This window comes from Amphiura filiformis, chromosome 2 (genome assembly GCF_039555335.1).
Source record: "Amphiura filiformis chromosome 2, Afil_fr2py, whole genome shotgun sequence".
In the NCBI taxonomy this organism is placed as follows: Eukaryota; Metazoa; Echinodermata; class Ophiuroidea; order Amphilepidida; family Amphiuridae; genus Amphiura; species Amphiura filiformis.
The window spans coordinates 50,839,139-50,862,920 of record NC_092629.1 but is presented as its reverse complement, the minus strand read 5'-3'; the positions used below and the strand labels follow the sequence as shown (position 1 = coordinate 50,862,920).

Sequence of the window (23,782 nt, the reverse complement as noted above, 5' to 3'; positions counted from 1 at the left end):
ATGTCAAAAAATTGAGATCTTTTGGTCAAAAATTTTCGAATGTCTAAAGTGGTGTCCAATGTCTAAAAATGATGTCAAATGACTCCATGACAAAATGGTGTCAAATATATGTAGAAGACTTGAAGTATACATAAGAGTTGTTTTAGGTCGAAATTTGGCCAGATAACGAAGATACAAAATTTTGAATATTTTGGCCAACATTTTCGGATGTCCAAACATGGTGTCAAATATATGTAGAAGACTTGAAGTATACATAAGAGTTGTTTTAGGTCGAAATTTGACCAGATAACGAAGATACAAAATTTTGGGTATTTTGGCCAAAATTTTCGGATGTCAAAAATGGTGTCAAAAGACTTAAGAAGACTTTAAGTATACATACCAATCGTTTTTAGGTCAAAATGTGGTTAGATAACGAAGATACAAAATTTTGACATTTTTGGCCACATTTTTTCGGATGTCCAAAAATGGTGTCAGAAGATTGTAGAAGACTTAAACTATACATTTCAGAGTTTGATTTTAGGTCGAAATTTGGCCAAATAACGAAGATCCAAAATTTTGTATATTTTGGCAAAAGTTTTTGGATGTCCAAAACTAGTGTCAAAAATTGTAGAAGACTTGAACTATACATAACAGTTGTTTTTAGGTCGAAATTTGGCCAGAAAACGAAGATATAAAATTTTGAAATTTTTGGCCAAATTTTTTGAATGCTCCAAAATGGTGTCAAAAGACTTAAGAAGACTTAAACTATACATAACAGTTGATTTTAGGTCGAAATTTGGCCAGATAAGGAAGATACAAAATTTTGAGTATTTTGGCCAAAATTTTCGGATGTCCCAAAATGGTGTTAAAAGACTTACGAAGACCTGAACTATACATTACAGTTGTGTTTAGGTCGAAATTTGGCCAGATAACGAAGATACCAAATTTTTGAGTAATTTGGCCAAAATTTTCGGATGTCCAAAAATGGTGTCAAAAGACTTACGAAGACCTGAACTATACATAAGAGTTGTTTTAGGTCGAATTTGGTCAGATAACGAAGATGCAAAATTTTGACATTTTTGGCCAAATTTTTCGGATGTCCAAAAATGGTGTCAAAAGATTGTAGAAGACTTAAACTACACACAAGAGTTTGATTTTAGGTCGAAATTTTGCCAAATAACGAAGATACAAAATTTTGTATATTTTGGCCAAAATTTTCGGATGTCCAAAAATGGTGTCAAAAGACTTACGAAGACCTGAACTATACATAACAGTTGTTTTTAGGTCGAAATTTGGCCAGATAACGACGATGCAAAATTTTGAGTATTTTGGTCAACATTTTGGATGTCCAAAATGGTGTCAAAAGACTTATGAAGACCTGAAATACATAAGAGTTGTTTTAGGTCGAAATTTGGTCAGATAACGAAGATGCAAAATTTTGACATTTTTGGCCAAATTTTTCGGATGTCCAAAAATGGTGTCAAAAGATTGTAGAAGACTTAACTACACACAAGAGTTTGATTTTAGGTCGAAATTTGGCCAAATAACGAAGATACAAAATTTTGAATATTTTGGCCAAAATTTTCGGATGTCCAAACATGGTGTCAAATAACTGTAGAAGACTTGAACTATACATATAAGTTGTTTGTAGGACGAAATTCACAAAAATAAGGAATTTCAAAAATTTTATATTGAACGTATAGAATTATTCAATTGCGAATGTCTAATGTCTAATCTCTAATCTCGAGCCAACTTCACCTCGCTCTCATATCAGTTAAAATTCCGTATGTCAGCATTGGGCAATTAGATACGACGTGTTGAAGTTCATACATAGGTCACAATTTTAAATGTGCCAAAGTTCAATTCATACACTCTTAGATAGCGAGAACCAATCCCGGGAACCAATCAGAGCAAGCGTTAGAAAAATCCAAATCATGCATTGATTGTGTATATGCACGGGCACGCACTCCGAGTACTACGCGCAGCCCTTTCGACGCGTTCATTTTTTGCGAGTTGATGCATTTGTATTTGCTTGTATTTTCCAACACTTTTAGTTGTAATTTTTTTAGTTATAAAACAGCACAAATCACGTGTTTTTTCTTCTCGTGTATGAAATAGGTTAATAAACGCGTATTACTTGTTGGGAGAGAAATTAGACAAAATTAAATAATGCACGGGCGCTGATGTTGAGGCGTCTAATGCACGAGCCCCGAAGGGGTGAGTGCATTAGACGCATCAACATCAGCGCTAGTGCCTTATTTGGTCTAATTTCTCTCAAAATGATGTTAAAACATCACCAAAGTATTCATCTGGTCATAAGTATCAGGAAAATAGTGTTTACTTATCTGGGTTGCATCATTCTGGAGTTATCATAAGAAAGGTAGATGCTGATATTTGTTGACCTGGCAAATGATGACCGAATTTAACTAGTTTATACTGTGTAGAATGTTTCGTTACATGGTGCACATAGCAAAACATGTCATTTCTGTTATCATACATGAAAAATAAGACCCTGGACGGTCTGGAACCAACGACCAAATCTCCCTGGCCTAATTTTCGAGTCTTTTACAATACGTAACGTGTTCCGACAAAAACTGTTTGTTATATATTTATTACCAGTGGACTTCGGTTGTATATATAAATGCGCATATATAAATGCGCACGTGACCAGATGGCCAGTGCCATGTTCGTGTTACCTCACTGTCAATCACTGAAATTGCGACCACAGTTCCAGGTGGTGGCCGCATTGCATTCTCTAAATTCAGTAAATTTTCATCGTCAACCGTGTAATTGAATGGGATTATTTTGAAATTTTAAAACGCTTGAAATATCACAAACAAAAAGGCCTATGTTGATAAATAATATAAATACAAGCTAAAACCGTTGGGGTTCGATAATGAACCCACAAAATTAACCGACTATATTGGAAAATGCCATACGGCCGGGCGGTTTCACAAGTTGCCGGCTCGATCATGTCATCCGCCGCCTGCACAGTTCTGACCTTAAAGCCAATCATGTCCCCTTTCATACTTTCATGCCGTTGCGACAAGAGGCATGACTTATCAACCATTCACAAGTCTTGATTGTGTCTGTTTGTCTACAATGCGCGTGTGTCACGCCGCTCGGCGGCAAGCAGCATGATAGTATGAAACCAGCACTACGTCATAGATATTGCCAATTGGCACAGGTGGTGTATGACGTGCAGTCCCTAAATTCAGTAAATTTTCATCGTCAACCGTGTAATTGAATGGGATTATTTTGAAATTTTAAAACGCTTGAAATATCACAAACAAATAGGCCTATGTTGATAAATAATATAAATACAAGCTAAAACCGTTGGGGTTCGATAACGAACCCCACAAAACTAACCGAGTATATGGAAAATGCCATACGGCCGGGCGGTTTCACGAGTTGCCGGCTCGATCATGTCATCCGCCGCCTGAATTGGCACGCCCATTTAGCACGGAAATTATGAAATATAAGTTTGTAAATCAGCTATATCTAGCTTTTCCGTAGTTATTTTTTTTCCCGTGATGGAAAACGTTAATAAAGAGGGGAAAGAAGAATTACGCATCGCACACTAGCACAATTAAACATGAATTTACAAATGGAAACATTACATGCATAGGCAGATATACCAGAGTAAAAACTCCGGACATACCTGCCTGTGCGGGGACTCGAACCCCAGACCTCTCGCTTGTCGGGCGAGCGCTCTAACCACTGAGCTACACAGACTGTCCCTGATAAACAGGACTCAAGTCTGGTACTTATGGATATGAGCAGTCATGCGGTGCAATCAGTACAAACAACACATTACATACCAGTGTACGAGATCAATTAATGATGCTTACCCGCCGGCCTAATATAATCATGTAAACAAGGGAAGAGGCCTACGCATCATACACTGGGACATGGAAACATTCAAACATTACAAACTAGCGCACGAGATCAAATTAATGATGCTTAATCGTATTCTTAATATATCAATAAACAGGGGAAAGAAGAATTACGCATCGCACACTAGCACAATTAAACATGAATTTACAAATGGAAACATTACATGCATAGGCAGATATACCAGAGTAAAAACTCCGGACATACCTGCCTGTGCGGGGACTCGAACCCCAGACCTCTCGCTTGTCAAAGGAATTAGTAAGATATTAATTTATTTAATTATGTCGTATTTGCAAAACCTTGAATGTCTGTATCACATAACGATGTATCTACCGACCACCTATATTGCGCAAGCCCAGTATGTAGTATCTGCAATTGGAAGAATTTGCCGTTTCACATAGTGACGTATTTGCGCGATTTTGTCAATGCACGGTGAAATTGCTGTTTTGTAATTTTCACATACTGACGTATTTGCGCAACTCTTTCACATAGTGACGTATTTCATTTAATATTGATATCTTGTAGAATAAGTTATACTTACATAGTGATAAGTTTATAACATGTTATTTGCATCACTTTAAACCAGGTTTTAATCAACAATAATGTTTTAATCAAGATTATGCAACAAATGAAAATCGTTAAAAATTTTGCAAATAGGGGCCTATGTCAGTTTGTGATACGGCCGACGAATTGTATACTCGCATTCTGGGTGTATTTCCTCGTTGTTGTTACCTAGCCGGGACACCGGCTAGGTCTTGTGATGCTATCGGATCTTTCTTCTTAGTCCAGCCGAGCAACGGCTGGACTCTTGCATCCCAGTGGTTTCTGCTTCTTTCTTTCTGTCAACATTTGACATAATTGGCTCTAGCTCCCTAATTATTTGACCGATTCTAACCAAACTTGGGCAAAGGCTCCACTACCCCAGCCTTTACATTTGACATGACCTATTTGGGGTCAAATGTCACGCATGAGTAATTTTGGCTAAAAATGCGAATTTTACCAAAAATGCTTCTTCTTTTACAGATTACATGGTAGCGCAATGAAACTTGGTCATCGGCATCTACTATAGTTGGAGCATAGATGAACTCCTGGATGGGGCAGCTTTAATTAGCATGAGGCCACATTGATATGTAAATAGCGTATTGTTATTTAAATTTGCGCCCAGACGTATTGAGGGCGACAGTCAGGTTATCCAGACGGAGAATGGCTGCATATGCCGGGCATGTCAATTTGCTGAGTGAAGGCTGATAATCACCTTTCTGTATAGGTAATAAGCTAGTATATTTCGTGTAACAGTTGGTTATGACAAAAAATTAGTATCATATTAAATATATTAAATGTATAAACTTTGAAATTTACATGAATTTGAAGAGCAGAGCTTCGAAATGTAGCTAAGTCAGGTGATGTGAAATTCTGCTGCGTGACCCCCTCTGCGTGGTAGAATTATATTCATAAAACATTGAATTTAACAGATATCATGGGTAGCCAACCACGATTTATCAGCATTTAAAATATATGTTAATTAACAAAGATAATAATAAAGAGTACAAATGGCAATTAACTAGTAAACAAGCCTGAAATCTTAAAATGTTGCCACGTGATTTCCCGAACACATGATATGTTAACATGTGACCACTATTCAGATTTACCGTAAATATTTGGAGTATGCTTGCACATCATGCACATACACTGTGCATTTCTTTACTTCCGTATAAAATCAATAATTCGTGCTGGGAGCCAAGTAACATTGTCTGCTCAGAGCAGATTGGTATTTTATTTTACTTGAGAGCATAATAGAAATACATAAAGACGAATAAGGCGCCATGATGGAAGGTCAGGTCGGGTATCAAAGGTTATTATAACTTAAATACTACTTGTATTTCTCACCTTGCCTCTGTCACATATTTCCTTCATATTATTGACAGCAAGTCCTAATTTTGACTTTGCTATTGCAAAATGTCATTTCATATCAAATTAGTAGACTTTCTTTGAAAAAACATATAACTGGTGCCTGATGGGAATACCCGTCCGCCATTTCATTAAACTGGATCGTTTTCGCCTGTTTTGCGCCCAGATGTATTGGGGGCGCGCTATACTCTCATTGAACAGGCAAAGTTCGCAAAACTAACAACGTTGTTATTTGCCAAACTCAATTAACATGATCCAAGGGGTCGAACATGAATTATTCATAACGAGCTATAACGGATCGATAACTGGCCTCACTTTCTAGCTAGTAAACCAGCTGAATTTTTCATAGATTTTGCGTTGCTAATAGAACAACCGTGAATTTAGTGTCACCCCTTGGTTGGAGTCTATGGGGTAAACACAGATTTGGGGTCAAAGGTCATTAAGGGATTTTTTCTGCACATAACCAAATACTTTCAAAATGCTTCCTTTCCTACAGATTACATAGTACAGAGATGAGATTGACACGTATGCACTGACATTAGCACGGTCTATAGGGTAAACACGGATTTTGAGTTCAAGGTCATGAAGGGGTAAAATAGGGTTGATTACTGAAAATCACCTTAAAGTTCACTTTTTCATGCATATTAAGTGCTGTGATCATCAGAATAATGCAATGACTATAGCATTGGGTGCATATAGGGTTATAATCAGATTTGGCTTGGACATGGGGAGGGGTCTCTTTTGGGGTCAAAAGGGGTAAAATTTTGAAATTTGCCCAATTCAATTGAAAATTAGTATATGTAATCACGGTAGGATTCAAAATATGATGGAGGTCATTTCAAGGTCACCAGAGCTCAACCAAATGTCAAAAGGGGGGTAAAATTGAACATTTTATCCAATTTAAATGATTTTAAAATGAAAATTGCAATTTCGCAAACCAAACACTTTCTAACGGTGATTGTAAAACAATTTGCCTAACTTAACAGCCAATATAACAGAGTTAGGCACTAATGCAGGCTACTCTACACACCATTAAAAATCATAAGATGTATATAAGATGTATAGTTAGGCAAAAATTTGAGAGCATACCGCACTAAACTACAGACTAGATCACAAGTTATTGATACAGTTACATAATCATCTTATAGACAACTATTCACAGAAGATAATCTATGAATGTAGATTGTCCCGCTTTGGTACACAGATAATAGTCCTTTCTATTCAGAGGTTCTATTTACTCTTGGTCAGTCATACATGTTAATAATACTAAAGAAATTGACTTGAGGTGTTTCATTCCCATTTTTAATTCCCATAGAGTGCTTGCACGGAAGGTCATTAGTTCAAATCATCCTACAGACACGCTCCAACAGATATGCAAATGCATGGAGTGCAAAATATTTACTTTGATCAAGACCAGTTAAACAGGTGATTACCTAGCTGGGGGTTTTCAACCCCCGAGCTAGTACTGTTTTTCTATCCGATTCCTCTTCTTTCTTTCTTTCTTACCTAGCTGGGGGTTTACACCCCCCAGCTAGGTACTGTAATGCTCTCCGATTCTTCTTAGTCTAGCCGAGCGGCGGCTAGACTCCTGTTTCCCAGTAGTTTCTTTCTTCTTCTTCTTCTTCTTACACAGCCGTGACGTTAGTCACGGCTGTGTCTTTTTTCTTACAGGTTCTTTCTTCTTTCTTTCTTTCTGCCGACCACTACATTTGCTCTAGCACTTACATGCTTACACCGATTTTAACTTAACTTGGTCACAACAATCATTGACCATGCCCCTACATGTCATATGAAACTCGTGGGGTCAAAGGTCACGCAGGGGTCATAGGGGTCAAAAACGTGATTTCAACTCAAAATGCTTCTTCTCTCACAGATTACGTAGGACAGTGACACCACTTGCACACATGCATTGTTATTATCTTGTGTCTATGGGGTCCTCACAGATTTGGGGTCAAAGGTCATTAAGGGGTCACTTCCGGTATAAAACGAAAAACTTCAAATTTTTTATTTGCTAAGAAAAACATTGGACAGTAACGGTATGTTCACACATACATTGTAGTTACCCTGTGTATATGTGGTATTTTTTTATTTAGGGTCAAAGGTCATTAAGGGGCCACTTCCGGTATGAAACGAAATACCTTTAAAATGCTTCTTCTCCCACAAATTACGTAGGGCAGTGACAACACTTGCACACATGCATTGTTATTACCCAGTGTCTATGGGGTCCTCACAGATTTGGGGTCAAAGGTCATTAAGGGGTCACTTCCGGTATAAAACGAAAAACCTTCAAAAATTTTTATTTGCTAAGAAAAACATAGGACAGTAACGGTATGTTCACACATGAATTGTGGTTACCCAATTCATATGTGATATTTTTTTTATTTGGGGTCAAAGGTCATTAAGGGGTCACTTCCGGTCTGAGACGAAAATGCCCTTCTGTCACAAATAACATAGCAAAGTGGTGCCACGTGCACCCATATATTGACATTAGCAAATGTCTATGGGCGTTTTATATATTTTGGGGTCAAAGGTCATTAAGGGGTCACAACACGGCTGTGTTCGTGGTCTTAGACCACAGCTAAGTCTAGTTCTTCTTCTTTCTGTCAACATTTAACATAATTTGCTCTAGCTCCTTTATTATTTGACCGATTATGACCAAACTTGGGCACAAGCTCCACTACCCCAGCCTTTACATTTGACCAGACCCTTTGGGGTCAAACGTCATGCATGAGTAATTTTGGCTAAAAATGTGATTTTTACCAAAATGCTTCTTCTCCTACAGATTACATGGTACAGTAATGAGATTTATACATTGACCTTGGCTATAGCCGGTGCCTATGGGGTCCTCACAGATTTGGGGTCAAAGGTCATTAAGGTGGTAATTCCGGCACATAACCAAATACCTTCAAAATGCTTCTTTTCCTACAGATTATATGGTACGGAGATGCGACTGACACATATTCATTGGCATTAGCTGGTGTCTATGGGGTCCTCACAGATTTTGAGTTCAAGGTCAAACAGAAAAAAAAAATGGTTGATTACTGAAAATCACTTTAAAATTCAATATTTTCTGCATATTACGTGCTGTGATCATCAGAATAATGCCAAAAGGGCTCTAGCATTATGTTCATATACGATTGTAATCAGATTTGGCTTAAACATGGAGGAGGGTCTGTTTTGGGGTCAAAAGGGTAAAATTCTAAAGTTTGTCCAATTTAAATGAAAATTAGTATATGTGATCTTGATATGATTCAAAATATATTGGAGGTCATTTCAAGGTCACCAGAGGTCAACGAAAGGTCAAAAGGAGTCAAATTCTAATATTTGTCCAATTTAGATGAAAATTAGTATATGTGATCTTGATATGATTCAAAATATATTGGAGGTCATTTCAAGGTCACCAGAAGTCAACTAAAGGTCAAAAGGGGTCAAATTACAAAGTTTATTCAATTTGAATGAAAATTAGTATATGTTATGTGGATATGATGCAAAATGTGGTGAAGGTCATTTCAAGGTCATCAGATGTCATTTCAAGGTCACGGCTAGACTTCGCAGCCTTACTAAGGATGCAATATATCTAGTTTCTTTCTTTCTTTCTTTCTTTCTTCTGGCAACAAAAATTTCAAAATGCTTCTGCTCCTACATGTTACACCCTACAATTACGTAACTTGCACATATGTATCGGCTATATCCAGTGCCCATAGGGTGCAAACAGAATTGGGGTCAAAAGTCATTAAGGGGAAATTACCGGTATATAACCAAATATCTTCAAAATGCTTCTTCTGCCACATATTACATAGCACAATGATGTCACTTACACATGTGCATCGGCTTTACCAGTGTTCATACCTTGCACACAGAATTGGGGTCAAAGGTCATTAAGGGGTAAAATCTTACAATTGCCTTATCTCGACATCTGTAAGGGGTGTGGGGCTCAAACTCAGTGACAACAAAACTCATGACCAGGGGAACATTTTACAGGGGTCAGGTCAAAGGTCATGCAGAGGTCAAATTTTAGAAATGCATTTTCTGGACATCTGTAAGGGGTACAGGGCTCAAACTCCGGGACAACAAACTTAATGACCAGTGGAAAATTTTGGAACACTTTCCAGGGTCATGTCAAAGGTTAACTGGGGTCAAATCTTATAATTTAATTTTCGGGATATGTGTATGGGGTATGGGGCTCAAACTCAGTGACAACAAATCTCATGTACAGGGGAACAGTTTGCAAGGGTCAGGTCAAAGGTCATGCAGAGGTCAAATTTTTGAAATACATTTTCTTGATATCTGTAAGAGGTACGGGGCTCAAACTCTGTGACAACAAACTTACTGACCGGAGGAACACTTTGGAATGCTATGCAGGGGTCAGGTCAAAGGTTACCTGGGTCAAATCTTAGAATTTAATTTTCTGGGCATCTGTAAGGAGTATGGGACTCAAACTCGGTGACAACAAACTTCATGACCAGGGGAACATTTTGCAGGGGTCATATACCTCCAAAACACCAACATGCCCCAGCTAGGTTTGTGGTCTATGACCACCATTTGCCACTAGTTCTTTCTTCTTTCTGGCAACAAACTTCAAAATGCTTCTCCTCCTACATGTTACACCCTACAATTACGTAACTTGCACATATGTATCGGCTATATCCAGTGCCCATAGTGTCTAAACAGAATTGGGGTCAAAGGTCATTAAGGGGGCATTACCGGTATTTAACCAAATACCTTCAAAATGCTTCTTCTGCCACATATTATATAGTACAATGATGTCATTTGCATATATGCATCGGCTATACCACGCGCCTCTAACTTGCATACAGAATTGGGGTCAAAGGTCATTAAGGGGGTAAAATCTTACAATTGCATTATCTGGACATCTGTAAGGGTATGGGGCTCAAACTTGGTGACAACAAATCTCATGACCTGGGGAACATTTTGGAGGGTCAGGTCAAAGGTCATGCAGAGGTCAAATTTTAGGAATGCATTTTCTGGACATCTGTAAGGGGTATGAGGCTCAAACTTGGTGACAACAAACTTTATGATCTGGGGAACACTTTGCAGGGGTCAGGTCAAAGGTCAAATCTTATAATTTCATTTTGTGGATATCTGTAAGGGATATGTGGCTCAAACTCAGTGACAACAAATCTCGTGACCAGGGGAACATATTGCAGGTGTCAGGTCAAAGGTCATGCAGAGGTCAAACCCTAGAAATGTATCTTCTGGACATCTGTAAGGGTACATGGCTCAAACTCAGTGACAACAAACTTGATGACCAGGGGAACATTTTTGGAACATTTTGCATGGGTCACCAGGTCAGGTCAAAGGTCATTTAGGGTCAAATCTTAAAATATTATATAGTACAATGATGTCATTTGCATATATGCATCGGCTATATCCCATGCCTAGAACTTGCTTATAGAATTGGGGTCAAAGGTCATTAAAGGGGCAAAATCTTACAATTGCATTATCTGGACATCTGTAAGGGGTATGGGGCTCAAACTCGGTGACAACAAATCTCATGACCAGGGGAACAATTTGCACGGGTCAGGTCAAAGGTCATGCAGAGGTCAAATTTTAGAAATTAATTTCCTGGACATCTGTAAGGGGTACGGGCTCAGACTTGGTGACAACAAACTTAATGATCAGGGGAACATGTGGAACACTTTGCAGGGGTCAGGTCAAAGGTTATCTGGGGTCAAATCTTTATAACTTCATTTTCTGGATATCTGCAAGGGGTATGGGGCTCAAACTCAGTGACAACAAATCTCATGACCAGGGGAACATTTTGCAGGGGTCAGGTCAAAGGTCATGTAGAGGTCAAATTTTCTAAATGCATTTTCTGGTAATGAGTTACGGGGCTCAAACTCCACAACAACAAACTTACTGACCTGGGGAACATTTTGGAACACTGTGCAAGGGTCATGTCAAAGGTCATCTGGGGTCAAATCGTAGAATTTCATTTTCTGGATATCTGTAAGAGGTACGGGGCTCAAACATGGTGACAACAAACCTCAAGACCAGGGGAACATATGGAACATCATGCATTATAGGTCAGGTCAAAGGTCATCTGGGGTTAAATCTTAGAATTGAATTTTTTGGACATCTGTTAGGAGTACGGGACTTAAACTCGGTGAAAACAAACCCCATGACCAGGGGAGCATTTTTGGAACATTTTGTAGGGTCAGATACCTCCACAACACCAACATGCCCCAGCTAGGTTTGTGGTCTATGACCACCATTTGCCACTAGTTGGTATTGTACTGCGTGAATCTGTATGTCTTCTGGAGCGTGTCTGGAGGATGATTTGAACTAATGACCTTCCGTGCAAAACCCTATGGCACTGATCGATTACCATCACTTTAATAATTTTCTAAAGTCGGACGCCATATCACATTTTTTTTATTGCAACACATTGCTATTTGCTATGAGCTCTCGTATAAGGTATGTACATTTTTGCTGTGTTCTTTTTATACCGTCTTTCAAGGAAAACAACAAGACGATTACGCCTTATATTAATGTTGGAGATAAACTTCATATGACTAAAATTAGCGTATATGGGATCGAAGGCACCATTTTCAAACACTGTCAGATAACTGTGAAGTCACCTAAAGGTCACGGCTGGACTTCGCAGACTAACAGGGATGCAATATATCTAGTTACAAGCCGACGACGAACGTCGGCTTGTTCTGTCTTTTGCCAATTCTTTACCTAGCCGGGACACCGGCTAGGTCTTGTGATGCTATCGGATCTTTACCTAGCCGGGACACCGGCTAGGTCTTGTGATGCTATCGGATCTTTCTTCTTTCTTCTTCTGCTTCTTTCTTCTGGCAACAAATTTCAAAATGCTTCTTCTCTTACATGTTACATCCTACAATGACGTCACTTGCACATATGCATCGGCTATATCCAGTGTCTATAGGATATTCACAAATTTGGGGTCAAAGGTCATTAAGGGTCATTTCCGGTATAAAACCAAATATCTTCAAAATGCTTCTTCTCCTACATGTTACATCATATAATGACGTCACTTGCACATATGCATCGGCTATATCCAGTGCCGATAAATTATTCACATAATTTGGGTCAAAGGTCATTAAAGGGGTCATTTCCGGTCTGAAAGCTAAAAATATTCAAAAAATCACTGTCTTTACAAATTACACAGCAGAGTGTTGTCATTAGCACACATGCATTGCTACCAACCAGGGTCTTTGGGGTGTCTACAGTTTTGGGGTCAAAGGTCATTAAGGGTCGCTTCCGGTCAAAAACCAAAAATCATCAAATATGTTCATTTTTTATATCTCAAAACATAACCAGACCAGAGTGACATTAATTTCATATATGTATTAGTGATACCCGATGTATGCACGGTATTTTTATTTTTTTGGTCATTGGTCATTTAGACGTCATTTCCGTTTTTAAGCTAAATAACTTCAAGAATTTTTATCTCCATAACTAAGCATAGTAGATTTTTTTAATTTAAACTGTAACAATACATTTTCTCGGTGTATATGAGGTTTTTTTTATATTGGGGTCAAAGGTCATTAAGGAGGTCAAAACGTCAAATTTGCAAAAAAATGTTTAAAATTACGGAAAAGTAGCTGTATCTCAGCCTATGGAAGACGGATAAAGCCCCTACATGCTACAGTGATGCACCATTAATGGTGTGAGATGTCCATAATAGCCGGTCAAATGTCAAGCTTTAAGTTAAGACTGGCATTTCCGACCCCGGCTAGGTCCAGATCTGTAACCAGATCTAGTTCTTCTTTCTTTCTGGCAACACGTGCGTGACTTGCCACGTTTCGCCCTAGCTCTGTTATGCTTTGACAGTTTTTGACCATACTTGGTCACAAACACCACTGACCATGTCCCCACATGTGACATGACATTGAACTCTATTTGACCTTTGACCTGCTCACAATGGCAAAAATGTGATTTTTACTCTAAAATGTTTCTTCTTCCACAAATAACATGTGATGGTGACATGCTTAGGTCATGTGACTTGACTTTGGTCGGTGTCTATAATTTATTCACAGAATTTGGGTCAAAGGTCATTAAGGGGGTCATTTCCGGTCTGAGAGCTAAAATATTCAAAAATCACTGTTTTTACAAATTACATAGCAGAGTGCTGTCATTAGCACACATGCATTGCTACTAACCAGGGTCTTTGGGGTGTCTACAGTTTTGGGGTCAAAGGTCATTAAGGGGTCGCTTCCGGTCAAAACCCAAAAATCATCAAATATGTTCATTTTTTTTTATCTCAAAACGTAACCAGACCAGAGTGACATAAACTTCATATATGCATTAGTGTTACCCGATGTATGCACAGTATTTTTATTTCTTTGGTCAAAGGTCATTTAGACGTCATTTCCGGTTTTAAGCTAAATAACTTCAAGAATTTTTATCTCCATAACTAAACATAGTAGATTTGTTTAATTTAAACTGTAACAATGCATTTTCTCGGTGTAAATGAGGTTTTTTTTATATTGGGGTCAAAGGTCATTAAGGAGGTCAAAACGTCAAATTTGCAAAAAATGTTTAAAATTACGGAAAAGTAGCTGTATCTCAGCATATGGAAGACGGATAAAGCCCCTACATGCTACAGTGATGCACCATTAATGGTGTGAGATGTCCATAATAGCCGGTCAAAGGTCAAACTTTAAGTTAAGACTGGCATTTCCGGCCCCAGGTTAGGTCCAGATCTGTAACCAGATCTAGTTCTTTCTTTCTTCTTTCTGGCAACAAATCAAAATGCTCTAGCTCTCTTATGCTTTGACAGATTTCAACCATACTTGACTCAAATGACCACTGGGCTAGACCAAACAATCCATTTGACTTTGACCTGGCTTTGACCTTTGACCTTGACCGTATGGTCAAAATGTTGATTTCACAAAAATGCTACTCCTTCCACAAATTAAATGCAATGATCATGTGACTCATGCATATGAATCAACGTTAACCAGTGCTCAAAACTTGTAAACAGATTTGAGGTCAAAGGTCATTAAGGGGTCATTTCCGGTAAAAGTCTGAAAAATTTGTAAAAAATATTCAAAAAATCACTGTCTTTTCAAATTACATAGCAGAGAGTCGCCATTAGCACACATGCATCGCTACTACCCAGGGTCTTTATGATGCCTACAGTTTTGGGGTCAAAGGTCATTAAGGGGTTACTTCCGGTCAAAAACCAAAATTATCAAAAATTTTCAAAAAAATTTTATCTCTTAATGTAAACAGACCAGAGTAATATAACCATCATACATGAATTAATGCTACCTGATGTATGCATGGTATTTTTATTTTGGGGGTCAAAGGTCATTAAGGGGTCACTTCCTGTTTTTAGCTAAATAACTTCAAGAATTTTTATCTCAACAACTAAACATAGTAGAATTTTTTAATTAAAATTGGAACAATGCATTTTGTTGGTGTACGTAAGGTTTTTTTTCATTAAGTTCAAAGGTCATTAAGGGGGTCAAAAGGTCAATCAAAAATTTAAAAAAATCAAAATCCATGTATAAGTTCCGATTAAGCTGAAATTCACCAGGAATCTTTCTTATGACATCCTAAGCACAATGCAAGAGCAGTTGACCCCATCCGTGACCCAAGGATCAAGTTATAGGGGTCAAAGGTCAAATTTCGAAATTGGTCCAATCGAGCTCAAATTCAACAGGAATTATTCTTACGACATTCTAAACATGTTAAAAATATTTATGACCCCAAAGGTCAAAGTTTAGGGTCAAAGGTCAAATTTCTAAATTGCTCAAACTTGACCCATCAACAGGTCGGCTTGTGTGTCATGTCTCGCATGACAATTTCTATATAGCTCTTGTTAGTCTAGCCGAGCGGCGGCTAGACTCCTGTTTCCCAGTAGTTTCTTTCTTCTTCTTCTTCTTCTTCTTCTTAGTCTAGCCGAGCGGCGGCTAGACTCCTGTTTCTGGGCGATTTCTTTCTTCTTCTTCTTCTTCTTCTTCTGTCAACATTTAACATAATTTGCTCTAGCTCCTTTATTATTTGACCGATTATGACCAAACTTGGGCACAAGCTCCACTACCCCAGCCTTTACATTTGACATGACCCATTTGGGGTCAAACGTCATGCATGAGTAATTTTGGGTAAAATGTGATTTTTACCAAAAATGCTTCTTCTCCTACAGATTACATGGTACAGTAATGAGATTTATACATTGACCTTGGCTATAGCCGGGGCCTATGGGGTCCTCACAGATTTGGGGTCAAAGGTCATTAAGGTGGTATTTCCGGCACATAACCAAATACCTTCAAAATGCTTCTTTTCCTACAGATTCTATGGTACAGAGATGCGACTGACACATATGCATTGACATTAGTTGGTGTCTATGGGGTCCTCACAGATTTTGAGTTCAAGGTCAAACAGGGGACAAAAATGGTTGATTACTGAAAATCACTTTAAAATTCAATATTTTCTGCATATTACGTGCTGTGATCATCAGAATAATGCCAAAAGGGCTCTAGCACAGTGTTTACTCTCTCTGGAAATTGAGTGCGCCAAATGAAGCATTTCTCCCCAAAATTGACTCAATTTTGTCTCAGTAATTCCTCAAATTGACTAATTGTAATACAGCATTGCAAATTGTTGTGGGCCAAATATAATTTTCACTGGGCCCAATTTGAGACATACAGCCTCTGAGTAAACACTGCTCTAGCATTATGTTCATGTACGATTGTAATCAGATTTGGCTTAAACATGGAGGAGGGGTCTGTTTTGGGGTCAAAAGGGGTAAAATTCTAAAGTTTGTCCAATTTAAATGAAAATTAGTATATGTGATCTTGATATGATTCAAAATATATTGGAGGTCATTTCAAGGTCACCAGAGGTCAACGAAAGGTCAAAAGGGGTCAAATTCTAATATTTGTCCAATTTAGATGAAAATTAGTATATGTGATCTTGATATGATTCAAAATATATTGGAGGTCATTTCAAGGTCACCAGAAGTCAACTAAAGGTCGAAAGGGGTCAAATTACAAAGTTTATTCAATTTGAATGAAAATTAGTATATGTTATGTGGATATGATGCAAAATATGGTGAAGGTCATTTCAAGGTCATCAGATGTCATTTCAAGGTCACGGCTAGACTTCGCAGCCTTACTAAGGATGCAATATATCTAGTTCTTCTTCTTCTTTCTGTCAACATTTAACATAATTTGCTCTAGCTCCTTTATTATTTGACCGATTATGACCAAACTTGGGCGCAAGCTCCACTACCCCAGCCTTTACATTTGACATGACCCATTTGGGGTCAAACGTCATGCATGAGTAATTTTGGCTAAAATGTGATTTTTACCAAAATGCTTCTTCTCCTACAGATTACATGGTACAGTAATGAGATTTATACATTGACCTTGGTTATAGCCGGGGCCTATGGGGTCCTCACAGATTTGGGGTCAAAGGTCATTAAGGTGGTATTTCCGGCACATAACCAAATACCTTCAAAATGCTTCTTTTCCTACAGATTCTATGGTACAGAGATGCGACTGACACATATGCATTGACATTAGTTGGTGTCTATGGGGTCCTCACAGATTTTGAGTTCAAGGTCATACAGGGACAAAAATGGTTGATTACTGAAAATCACTTTAAAATTCAATATTTTCTGCATATTACGTGCTGTGATCATCCGAATAATGCCAAAAGGGCTCTAGCATTATGTTCATATACGACTGTAATCAGATTTGGCTTAAACATGGAGGAGGGGTCTGTTTTGGGGTCAAAAGGGGTACAATTCTAAAGTTTGTCCGATTGAAATGAAATTTAGTATATGTGATCTTGATATGATTCAAAATATATTGGAGGTCATGTCAAGGTCAGCAGAGGTCAACCAAAGGTCAAAAGGGGTCAAGTTCTAAAGTTTGTCCAATTTAAATGAAAATTAGTGTATGTGATCTTGATATGTTTCAAAATATAATGGATGTCATTTCAAGGTCACCAGAGGTCAACCAAAGGTCAAAAGGGGTCAAATTGCAAAGTTTGTTCAATTTGCATGGAAATTAGTATACGTTATGTGGATATGATGCAAAATATGTGGTGAAGGTCATTTCCAGGTCATCAGAGGTCATTTCAAGGTCACGGCTAGACTTCGCAGCCTTACTAAGGATGCAATATATCTAGTTTCTTTCTTCTTTCTGGCAACAAATTTCAAAATGCTTCTTCTCCTACATGTTACATCCTACAATGACGTCACTTGCACATATGCATCGGCTATATCCAGTGTCTATAGGATATTCACAAATTTGGGGTCAAAGGTCATTAAGGGTCATTTCCGGTATAAAACCAAATATCTTCAAAATGCTTCTTCTGCCACAGATAACATAGTACGATGATGTCACTTACACATATGCATTGGCTATATCCAGTGCCTATAAATTATTCACAGAATTTGGGTCAAAGGTCATTAAGGGGGTCATTTCCGGTCTGAAAGCTAAAAATATTCAAAAAATCACTGTTTTTACAAATTACATAGCAGAGTGTTGTCATTAACACACATGCATTGCTACCAACCAGGGTCTTTGGGGTGTCTACAGTTTCGGGGTCAAAGGTCATTAAGGGGTCGCTTCCGGTCAAAACCAAAATCATCAAATATGTTCATTTTTAAAATCTCAAAACGTAACCAGACCAGAGTGACATAAATTTCATTATATGCATTAGTGTTACCCGATGTATGCACGGTATTTTTTATTTTTTTTGGTCAAAGGTCATTTAGACGTCATTTCCGGTTTTAAGCTAAATAACTTCAAGAATTTTTATCTCCATAACTAAGCATAGTAGATTTTTTTTTTTTTTTTGTAACAATGCATTTTAGCGGTGTATATGAGGTTGTTTTTGTATTTTATTTTTTATTTTTTTATTTATAACATTCGGCCGAAGCCAGGCTAATCCCAATAGTGCTCAGAGGCTACTAAATTTAAGGGACGCCATCCGGATATGATGGGACAGGGATATGGGAAGAGGTCCGATTTTAGATGCAGGAGGAAAACCGGAGCACCCGGAGAAAAACCTGCGAGGACGAGCATGGATCGGCAACCAAACTCACATGTGGCGCCGCGGGGAATTGAACCCCGGCCACAGTGGTGAGAAGCGAGTGAGAAGACCACTACACTAACCCGCCCCCCCCCCTGTATTGGGGTCAAAGGTCATTAAGGAGGTCAAAACGTCAAATTTGCAAAAAAATGTTTAAAATTACGGAAAAGTAGCTGTATCTCAGCCTATGGAAGACAGATAAAGCCCCTACATGCTACAGTGATGCACCATTAATGGTGTGAGATGTCCATAATAGCCGGACAAAGGTCAAACTTTAAGTTAAGACTGGCATTTCCGGCCCCAGCTAGGTCCAGATCTGTAACCAGATCTAGTTTGTACTTTTTTTATAAAGTCACTTTTGACGTCATCTTTTGATTCTTTATCTGTATCGCAACGTTTCCTTGGCATGTGGGGTGTCAAGAATTTACGTTCTCCAAATGCGAAAAACATACACTAGAAAACACTCTCCAGCTTGATATCCCAGAATACAATGGAAACCGTTTATCAATGACGGTTAAGAGTTAAGCAGCCAGAGAAATCGATTTTCATTGTCTAAATCAATATAATAAAAATTACATAATTCAAACTTTTTAGCTTGACAAATCCATTAAATGATTACTCACGACTTTAGCTTTCGCCATCAGGGCTGATGGCTTGATCACAAGTGAATAGGTCCACTGCTTTTCCCGCGAAACGGCTTGTTGACATTTCCCGGAAGTGAAGATGTTTTTGTTTTGAGCAGTGGATCGTACACGTGATCGAGAGATACGAGACCTTCGTCGCGGTTGATAGCTTTGGCCCCTTTTTGCGAATGTAGATTGCTTCCCTAATTCTCCTGCTGAAAGCGATTGAGTCCTTGTCGAGTATAGACGCCCCTCCCATTCTATGATATGATTTTCTTGCGCTATGTGGTCTGTAATGGCTGATTTGTGCTGTTCTGTGGTGGATTCTTTTCTGTTTGCTCTCGTGAACTTTCTTTCTGCAACAGTTTCAGAGTCCTTTTTGTGTTCTTTTAACCTTGTACCAAATTGTCGCCCAGTCTCCCCTACATAAGACTTGTCGCACCTTTGCACGGAATGTTGTATACCACATCACTAGTCTGCTCAATGTCCTTTTTGTCCTTTGGATGGACCAGCAGACTTTTCAGAGTGTTGGTGGGTCTCATGGCTGTGGAAATATTATGTTTCCTGAAGATTCTTTGTAGTTTCTCCGCCAAGCCTTCTACGTAGGGTATGACTACCATGCCTTTAGATGGTGTGGCATCCTTCTTTTTCTGTTTAACTTTCGGCTGTTTGTCATTCATTTGCTGCTTCACTCTGTCCAGCGACCATTTGGGGTAACCACATTCACTTAACGCTGTCCTGATCTTATTCTCCTCCTCTTTCTTATCTTCTTCCTCTGTAACTATGTTCTCCATTCTATCCATCAATGTTCGGATGACCCCAAGTTTTTGGTGCAAGGGTGCTGTGACTGAAAATTCAAATACTGGTCCGTGTGTGTTTTTTGCGGTATACCAGCAATTTTACGGAGCCATCTTCTTTGCGCACGATTAGCGTGTCCAGGAACGGGATCTTGCCCTGATCTTCTTCCTCAAAGGTAAACTTGATGTTTCCAGTCGTGTCAACAGAATTCAAGTGGTCTGTGAGTTTTTGAGTGCTGTCTCTCTGTATTATCTCTAAAACATCATCGACGTATCTTCTCCACATCTTCGGTTTGCAGTCAAGGGGTGCTGTAGCTACCGCTTCCTTCTCTAGCCACTCCATAAATAAATTGGCGACGATCGCACTGACTGGGCTGCCCATTGCAGCCCCAAAAATCTGCCTGTAGATCTGTCCCCTAAAACTGAAGTATGTCGTGGTGAGGACAAACCGAAGAAGCTGGATGATGTCGTCAGCGCTCAATTTGGTCCTATCTTTGAGAGATTTGTCACTTTCAAGTCTGGATTTGATAATGTCAAGTGATTTGTCGATTGGGGTGTTTGTGAAGAGGGATACGACATCATGGGAGTTCAAGATATCACCATCATCTATCATAACTGCCGTCATCTCCTCTGCCAATGCCTTGGAATTAATCACATGATGTTCGGACGTGTACGATCCACTGCTCAAAACAAAAACATCTTCACTTCCGGGAAATGTCAACAAGCCGTTTCGCGGGAAAAGCAGTGGACCTATTCACTTGTGATCAAGCCATCAGCCCTGATGGCGAAAGCTAAAGTCGTGAGTAATCATTTAATGGATTTGTCAAGCTAAAAGTTTGAATTATTTATCTACAATCCTACAAATGCATCTATTTACTGAAATAAAAATTACACTTTGATATTTTGAGTTATGTACGTTTTACAAAAGTGTTGTTGTTTCAGCCCTCTTTACAAAACCACAGGATCTACAAAAGTGTATCGGACGGTGATATTTGAATTCTTCTAAACACTCGCTATGAAATGATCAATGCACCAACTTATCTTTGTCGCGGACTGGCTTGCTATATAATGTTGCCAGGTATCTGTAATAGAGCATGGCGCAGTGCTTATAGCACACTAGTGAATAAAAATAAGATCTCTAACTATAGTAGTAATCTACATTAAATAAATCAACATCATCATTCATGGCACCTGTTAACTGTGCATGGTTTTGAAGTCATTAAAATTGGTTCTAACGTACCTCATTCTTGAACTTCAATTCCCGGCTTAAATTAAACGGTCTGTTTCGTCATTTATACGTTCGTCTCGATCCGCCCTGTTGCAATTTCTGATGGGAATTCCCCGATGGCGCACACCGCACAGTGTCGACTTCCTATTCGATAAAATATAAATTTAATACTCCGTTGGTGAGCGACGGGCGACTGGTATTTCACCGAACGCAAGAAAAGGAGTTGTATCTGATTGGCTAGCAATCGATCGCTTAGGTCGCTTAGTAGTCAACTACAAACTCAAAACTGAGCATCGTATTCAATTCGATTGAAATCGATTATTCTATTATTGCCGTAGATAAAGAGAGTGATAGTGTGTCAATAATGTGCATTGTATTGCAGCTGGATTTTACATGCATTCTTTTATATAAATTTTTTCTCAAAGAGTTGAATATGATAAAAAATTTTACTCAGGATTTCAAATTTTTACCCGCAAATTGCAGTTAAACATATCCACAGCAAAATACCGGTCCTCACTAATTAGTGTATTTAATTTCCAGTTAGTGTATTTAAGATAAAACCTGACAACAAATAAAATTTTCTTGCAATAGAAATATCATATGGGATACTGATATGGTATGCCGCAACCGCCTCAACGTAGAGCTGCTACGCGTAGCTGACTTTTTGCTCCGTGGAGCCAAATTGACCAATCATGATCATGTTAGAGTTTTTCATTACTCGGAGGTAAAACTGACTAATTAAGTACGACTTACTCATTACGTGAAGCGAATTTATTCATTAAGAATTTGCCAGACGAGCGTCACGTAGTTGCAAGATATCCTCGGTCACGAAAGTTATGATTCAAAAAGTAGTTTATGAAAAGTACGAACTGACTTATTATTAAGATAGACATGCACTCATAAGAAACTCATACAGTATTGTACATAACTATATAGCTAGGCAGAGTGGTGGTAAACTATGCACACAGTTCTGCGATCTGCAGTGTATCGCCGGGAGCTAATTTGTATAACTTGCGCGGTGACCCTGCGGAATTCGACCTTCAGCAAACTGCAAACCAGTTCGGATTTACTTTATATACTAGTAGTAGGCCATACATACTGTAGTTACTGTCCGTTTTCCTATACACAATACTCAGTGCGCTCACCATTGACGCGTGACCTCTACAAATAGTGTATGTTAGAAGTATAGGCCATTGCCTAGTTGACGTCAATACTGTGTAAAAAATAACCGGCCAATATTTAAAGTATTCTCTGAAATTCTAGAAAATATAGTTTTGTAACATGTCCTAAATTTTTAGCTAATTAAGGTGTTTGGAAATATTGGTACTTTTGAAACTATAATACCAGCTCATTGCTCATGTAAAACAGACACAAGTGCAGTGTGTATTTAACCAGAGAAGATCTGATGTAACATAGTTGAGCCGTTTTCATTGGTGTTGATCTTGGTTTCATCCTTTTATTGGTGTCAAAATTGCTTCATAGGTACGTGATGAATTCTACGTTTTTCAACAGCTATCATGATTTTTTTCGAGATAGGCAACATTCAGGCAATATGATACAATTTGAGATTTTGAGAGCCTGCCAAACTGTTTCTATTGTATGTTTTTACGATTTTCGCATGATCAGTATATGGCTGGCCGTAACCGCCACAACGTGGAGCTGCTACGCGTAGCTTACTTTTCGCTTCGCGGAGCTAAATTGACCAATCATGTTAGATTTTTTCATTACGCGGAGCCAGTGGATGCATCCTCGTTCCAGAGAGAGAAAACTCTTGCCAAAATTAATGTTTACTATATGGGAATTTTAAATGAATCGATTGTAAATAAACCACGACCAGTTGTACAGGATCAATACCATTGTTTGATTAGTGTATAGTAATGTTACCTTGCATGCATGTGTGATGTGTGATGTGTTTATGCGTGGCGTGTTTGTTTGTTTGTTTGTCTACTAGTGTCAGGCCAGGATCACTGACACCCACGGTACTGATACTGTCATACTATCACGGTGATCATATTGTTGAATGTTGTTGACTTTAAAATAATCATGATGCAGTCATGTCTACAGTAGAATTTAGCTCCACGACCTTTGAAGGACTTAAACCCCATTAAAAGCTATTAAACCAAGATAACTCAATGAAAACAGCTCAACTATGTTACATCAGATCTTCTCTGGTTAAATACACACTGCACTTGTGTCTGTTTTACCTGTGCAATGAGCAATGAGCTGGTATCATAGTTTCAGTTGGGTGAACGATTATAAAGCGAACGCAAGGTAACAATACTGTGGGCTTTTTGTTTACGAAATGAGAC

At 38.5% G+C, this 23,782-nt stretch overlaps 1 non-coding gene across 1 annotated transcript; it reads right to left on the bottom strand.

The window, feature by feature from the left end:
* Window positions 1-3,641: 3,641 nt before the first annotated feature.
* On the bottom strand, window positions 3,642-3,714 carry Trnav-gac (transfer RNA valine (anticodon GAC)). The gene has a single exon. It is a non-coding gene; the product is annotated as a tRNA-Val (tRNA).
* Between the last annotated feature and the right edge of the window lie 20,068 nt (window positions 3,715-23,782).